This window comes from Rhinopithecus bieti, unplaced genomic scaffold (assembly GCF_001698545.2).
Source record: "Rhinopithecus bieti isolate Rb0 unplaced genomic scaffold, ASM169854v2 scaffold_42219, whole genome shotgun sequence".
Classification (NCBI taxonomy): Eukaryota; Metazoa; Chordata; class Mammalia; order Primates; family Cercopithecidae; genus Rhinopithecus; species Rhinopithecus bieti.
In genome coordinates, this window is record NW_016817843.1 from 705,190 (window position 1) to 711,757 (window position 6,568).

Below are 6,568 nucleotides of genomic sequence, written 5' to 3' on the forward strand. Positions count from 1 at the left end.
ATGCAGGGAGAGGTCGGGGTGGTGCTTCTGTCAGCCAAGGAACAGCAATGGCTGCCAGCAAACACCAGAAGCACGAACGATTCTCCCTCACGGCGCTCAGAAGAAACCCACACTGCCCAAGCTAAGCTTGGACTTTCAGCCTCCAGAACTTCCAGGCAATCAGTTTCAGTTGTTAAGACCCCCAGATTGTAGAGCTTTGTTATGGCCTTCCTGGAAGATGAACCCAGATGCTAAAAAGGCTGAGGAGTGGAAAACTGACGTCTGTGGTTAGTTTACCTTGAAAACCAACCATGAGGCCCCTTCCAACTCTGTTCCACAGACATCGATTCTGTTTTATTCTTTGAACCAAGAGTAGTACTCCACAACTGTAAACACAGTCCACAAGTTTTCTACTCCAGACCATCTCTCTAGCAGACAGAAGGAAATATGTTTTCCTTCGCCAAATCCTAACCCTACTTTGTTCTCAATAGAAATTATATTGTGTCTAAGTTTCCCAAAATGTCTCAAAAGCAAGACAAACACCCACTTCCTCTTTTGGAAACTGATGGGACCCTCTACAAATTACATTTGGAGACATCACTCTTCCCAGCCAACTTAGAAACTCAAACTCTTGTCAACTTTCCTGGTATCCCAACTTGCTCTCAAGAGAAAACTAAAAACCCATTCACATGAATAAAGTATAAATGACAGTCAAGAGCTTAAAGTGCTAACTGTCCTAGGTGGGGAATAAGGTCACAAAGAATGTCGGTAAAGAGGCACATGTCAGGGGTGGGAGCCCACTTTGCCTTATACCCTGACCAGGTATGTAGTCCTCAATGTAAAACTCTCCCACTGGGTGGGAATTCCTCCTGGCCCATCAATGCCAGCCTCCCTGTGGCTTTGCATCAGGTTCCACTTCCTCATGGCAGCGTGGAATGCTATTCCTGTCTCTCCAATGTCCTCACACCCCAGTGACTCCAACATCCTCTAGGACCAGGGAAGTCCGCGCAGAACCTGCCACCATCCCTGGCACCCTGACAGCCCCTTCTAAGTGACAGGAGCTTAAAGTGTAGCTTAAAGAAGCAGCTTTGGACCTGGTGGTACCTAGGGCTAAATTCTGCAGTACTCAGGTGGACCGTAAAATAGGGCCGTATTATTAGACTTGATGTGTGAATGCCACTCTCCTTTTCTTTGATTGTCCTGTACCTGAAATCTACCTGCTCTAGAATTGATTCCCGGATAATGTCTCTTTTAGCCTTACTCTTCCCCCAGAGTCTCCTATCGTTTATACAAGTCCTGGGTTATTGTTCCTCCACCCAGCATTACTTAATACACCAATTAATTAGAATGTAGGCTTTTCAGAGAGAGAATCATACGTTTATCCATTTCCCCTTCCCAGACTTTGGTGACTTACATGTAGAAGTTACTCAGTAAATATCTGTTGAAGGTTAATTCAACCTGAATTTCTTGTGTTCATCTCCCCTTGTTACTTGTTTTGGTCCCCAAATCCTTCCCATTTCAGACATTTGGTCAGCCCATCAACAGAGGTTGTCTCCTAACATACACCAAATCTAGAACGTTATACAGAGCTGAGTTCCTATTAATTCAGTGACAAAAGATGTCACAGACCTTCAGAGTTGGAAGATTCTTTAGAAAGTATTTCATCCATTTCTTTAATAAGAGGCCATGTTACTCATCCAAGGCCACACAGCTGGGGAAGCAGCAGCAGGGCCTGGCAGGAAGATGTTCTGGTGGAAGTGAGGCCATTCATCATGTCCAAGAAGATGTCATCTGGGTGGCCAGTGTCAGGTGAGGGGCCAACTCATACACTTGTTGCAAGGTTCCCTCTATTGGCCCCTGGGCATTTCTGTTTAACCTGAACACCCCTCTGCATAAGTCCAGGTACCTCCATCTGATCTTCTCCGCAGGTTATCCTCATGGGCAGCTGGATGAGGAGCTCACCCCCAATACAACCAGGCTGCAAGGACCCCTGCTCCCACCTCTGGGTGGCAGAGACACAGCCTCCTGCCCTATCTCACAAATCCATGGATGTGACCCATGAGAGTGACTTCCATTTAAAGTTTTGGGCAAATCTCAGAGATTGCTGTTTTCAACCACTGGGGAAGCTTAAAGCCAAACAGTCCTACTGGCATAGAAGTAAGCCTCATTGTTTTCTATCTGAACACATGTTTTACATCAAGAGAAGGGCTGTGGTTGGGGTAGGGAGAGCTGAAGGGAGATTCAAAGGTTCTTCAGCTCTCACAGATCTCAACCTCTTCAAAGTTTCAACCCTCAGAGCACTTAAGATGTTTCATCCCACTCAGCAGAAGTGCCTCTGCCCACACTCTCGGGTGCCACGGTGCGTGTGTGGGAACTCAGCTGTGGTCCAGAGCCAGCAAAGGAAATGGGACAGTCACCTCACTGTATTTTTCCGAGAGGATGTAATTTCTCCTTTGGGATTTGATAAGCTTCCTAAGGCACATTCACATGCACAGGGCAGGTGAGACCTGCATGTTAATGAGGCCACATCAAGTCTCACATGGTGATGGGTATGAATGAACTCATGTTTGAAGTAATGGGCAACTCCTACTTGGGACCTTGAGCAAGTGGGTGTGGGTCAGAGCCCAGAGTCAGGGCAATGGATAGGCAATGGGAAAGAGAGAGAGGTTTGCTTTTAGTGGTAACCACTTTCTAGTCTCAGCATTCTCGACTGCAGACTGGAGATAACAATAATGTCCTTCCATGATATTTGGGGGGTTGACCAAATGAAATTTCTTGTAAAAGTGCTGGGCACAGGGCAGATGAGCATCAATTCTGTGCCCAGGAAGGGATTCCAGTGCCATTGCCAGCTCCTGATTGCCTTCTTTTGAGATGATGTATTTTCTTCAAGGGCAAGGAGCAACAAGAGGGTACCTACAGCCTATAGGACAATATAAGTCAAATTCTGGAGTAAAAGCGTGGCACTTAGACTGTGTGCCAAGTCATTTGTGATCAGAGGGAAACTGAAAAGTGGCATAACAGGGTGATGGGCGGGCCCAGGAAAATCCACTATGAGTCTTGGGGGCACTGCTAGCACCTCTGCTACCTTCTAGGCGGGTCATTTCACCTCCCTGACCCAACTGTGAATTCAAGAATACCACACGCATCTCTGCACTGTGGCCAGGACTCCTGCAGAATAATGCAAGGGAAGAGAGCTGGAAACGACAACCTACTGGTCACATGTGTGATGCTATTTGATGTGGTTTGGCTCTGTGTCCCCCCTCAAATCTCTTGTTGAATTACAATTCCCAGTGTTGGAGGAGAGGCCTGGTGGGAGGTGAGTGAATCACGGGGGCGGACTTCCCCCTTGCTGTTCTCATGATAGAGTTCACGAGATCTGGCTGTTTGAAAGTGTGTAGCACTTCCCCCTTATCTCTGTCTCTCTCCAGCGTGAAGATGTGTTAGCTTCCCCTTTGTCTTCCGCCATGATTGCAAGTTTCCTGAGATCTCCCAGCTATGCGTCCTGTACAGCTTGTGGAACTGCAAGTCAATCAAACCTCTTTTCTTCATCAATTACCCAGTTGCAGGTAGTTCTTTATCACAGTGTGAGAATGGACTAATACATTATTGTTATTGTTAAAGGAAAAGAGAAGGGGCCAGGAGGAAGAGGAGGAAGGAAAAGAGGGGAGAAATGAGGAAAGAGAGGGAAAGGAGAAAGAGGGAGGAGAGAGAAGGGGATTGCTTTAAAACAAAATAAACTTTTTATTTTAGAATAGGTTTAAATTTCCAGAAAAGTTGAGAATAGTCCAGAGAGTTTCCCTAGATATCACACCCAGTTTCTCCCGTTGTTACTATCTTACATTAATGAGGTGCTTTTGTCACAATTAATGGCCAATGTTGATACATATTAACTAAAGTCACCCTTCATTCAGATTTCCTTAGTTGACCCAGCATCCTTCTTCCACCACAGAACACCATGTTACACTGAGTTGTTACATCTCCTTAGGCTTCTCTTGGCTGTGACAATTTCTTAGACTTTCCTTGTTTTTGATGACCTTGACAGTTTTGAGGAACAGTAGTCAGGTATTTTGTAGAATGTCTCAACATTGGAATTTGCCTGGTGTTTTCTTCTATGATTATTGGGAGAAGACCACAGAAGTAAAGTGCCACCTTCATCACATTCTATCAGGAACATATACTATCAACATGACGTCCCGCTTCATGTTGACCATGATCATCTGACTGAGGCAGTGTTTGTTGGACGTCTCCACTGTGAAGTTTCTCCCCCTGCCCCCTCTCCACACTGTACACTTTGAAAGGAAGTCACTGTGTGCAGCCCATACTTAAAGTGGGGGGAATTATGCTCCACCTCCTTGGGGGTGGAGTATTACATAAATGACCTGAAGTTCCACCACACTCTGGAGATGTGCCTATTCTCTGCCATTTACTTATTCATATGTATATGATTAAATAGATATATAAATGTAAATCAGTATGGAGTCACGCAGATTTTTTTTCTACTTGGGTTATTTATAAACCAATACTACTTTGTTGCTCAAATTGTTCCAGCTTTGGCCATGGAAAGCTTTTTCAAGTGGTCACTGTGTCCCCTTGACCTGTGTGTTACTGTTTGTTCTTCTGAGCACGTTCTCACTTTCTGGCCCTGTAAAATGCTCCTCCAGGCTCATCTTGTACATTCCCCACCTGTCCTAGAATCAGCCATTTCTCCAGGAAGGCTGAGTTCCTTTTATTAAATGGTGTTAAGAACAGCGGGGGCAGCGGCAGCAGCGTTGTGACGTCAGGGCGTTGGGGCAGCTCCTGTGACAGACGGAGCTGGAGCGGTGGGGCGGTGGCAGAGTCTGGCGCCCGGGAGAGTAGAATGAATCTTACTTGTTGAATATCTTCTGGTTACTAGTTGGATTCATTTGTAAAAGAATCATTTTCCTCTGTGGGAAGACACTTAGTGGCATATTTAAATTATAAGTCCACGGATCAAAAAGCTTTTTGATTTCCCAAAGGGGGGACATACCACTATGTCAGATAAACTTGACATGACAGCCGAGATGGTGCTGTCCCAGAGACGACGAGATGAACTCAATCGAGCTATAGCGGATTATCTTCGTTCAAATGGCTATGAAGAGGCATATTCAGTTTTTAAAAAGGAAGCTGAATTAGATATGAATGAAGAATTAAAGTAGGCTGGAGTTTTGGGAAAAAAATGGACATCTGTTATTAGATAACGAAAGAAGGTTATGGAATTAGAATCAAAGTTAAATTAAGCAAAAGAAGAATTTATGTCAGGTGGACCTCTTGGTCAGAAACAAGACCCCAAAAATGGGTATTTTCCGCCAGAAAAATATGCATTGAGTGGTGACAGGAGTCCAGTCACTCGAGTCCTTTTCCATCCTGTGTTCAGTGTTATGGTCTCTGCTTCAGAGGATGCTACAATTAACATGTGGGATTATGAGACTGGAGATTTTGAATGAACTCTTAAAGGAAGGACATACAGACTCTGTACAGGATATTTCATTCGACCACAGTGGCAGGCTTCTGGCTTCCTGTTCTGCAGCTATGACCATTAAACTCTGGGATTTTCAGGACTTTGAATGCTTCAGAACCATGCACGGCCAAGACCACAATGTTTCCTCAGTAGCCATCACGGCCAGGGGAGATCATACAGCGTCTGCCTCAAGGGATGAAGCTATAAAAATGTGGGAAGTGCAAACTGGCTACTGTGTAAAGACGTTCACAGGACACAGAGAATGGGTACGTATGGTACAACCAAATCAAGATGGCACTCTGATAGCCAGGTGTTCCAATGACCAGACTGTGTGTGTATGGGTCATAGCAACAAAGGAATGCAAGGCTGAGCTCCGAGAACATGAGCATGTGGTAGAATGCATTTCCTGGGCTCCAGAAAGCTCATATTCTTCCATCTCTGAAGCAACAGGCTCTGAGACTAAAAGAAAAAGTGGTAAACCTGGGCCATTCTTGCTGTCTGGATCCAGAGACAAGACTATGAAGATATGGGATATCAGTACTGGCATGTACCTTATGACCCTCGTGGGTCATGATAACTGAGTACGTGGAGTTCTGTTCAGTTCTGGGGGAAGTTTATGTTGAGTTGTGCTGATGACAAGACCGTATGCCTATGGGATCACAAGAACAAGCAATGCATGAAGACCCTCAATACGCGTGAACACTTTGTTACCTCCTTGGATTTCCACAAGACGGCACCCTATGTGGTCACTGGCCACGTAGATCAAACAGTAAACGTGTGGGAGTGCCATTGATTGCGTCTCCTTCGGCCCCTGCTCCCTCTTTTCCTCTGGATGCACTCTGATGATACCATGGTTACCCCACTGAGCGCTGTTTAAATAAATATTGTTCTTTCATGTAAATTATTCTGGATGTAGATTGAGCTTATTAAATGTTACACACAAAGTAAAAAAAAAAAAAAAAAAAAAAAAAAAAAAAAAAAAAAGAACAACATTAAAACCTAAGATGTAAACACTAGATGTGCTCATTGATACTTCTTCAGTCCCTGTCAGGAGGCAGAACAAGGAAATACATACCAACCCATATCTGTAAGTATATTGTACATATCCAT

General features: G+C 44.8%; 1 pseudogene across 1 annotated transcript; it reads left to right on the forward strand.

Moving 5' to 3' along the window:
* The first annotated feature begins 5,028 nt into the window (after positions 1 to 5,028).
* Positions 5,029 to 6,251, forward strand: LOC108518057 (platelet-activating factor acetylhydrolase IB subunit alpha pseudogene; annotated as a pseudogene). The gene has a single exon (XR_001882281.1). The product of XR_001882281.1 is annotated as a platelet-activating factor acetylhydrolase IB subunit alpha pseudogene (transcript).
* The last annotated feature ends 317 nt before the right edge of the window (positions 6,252 to 6,568 follow it).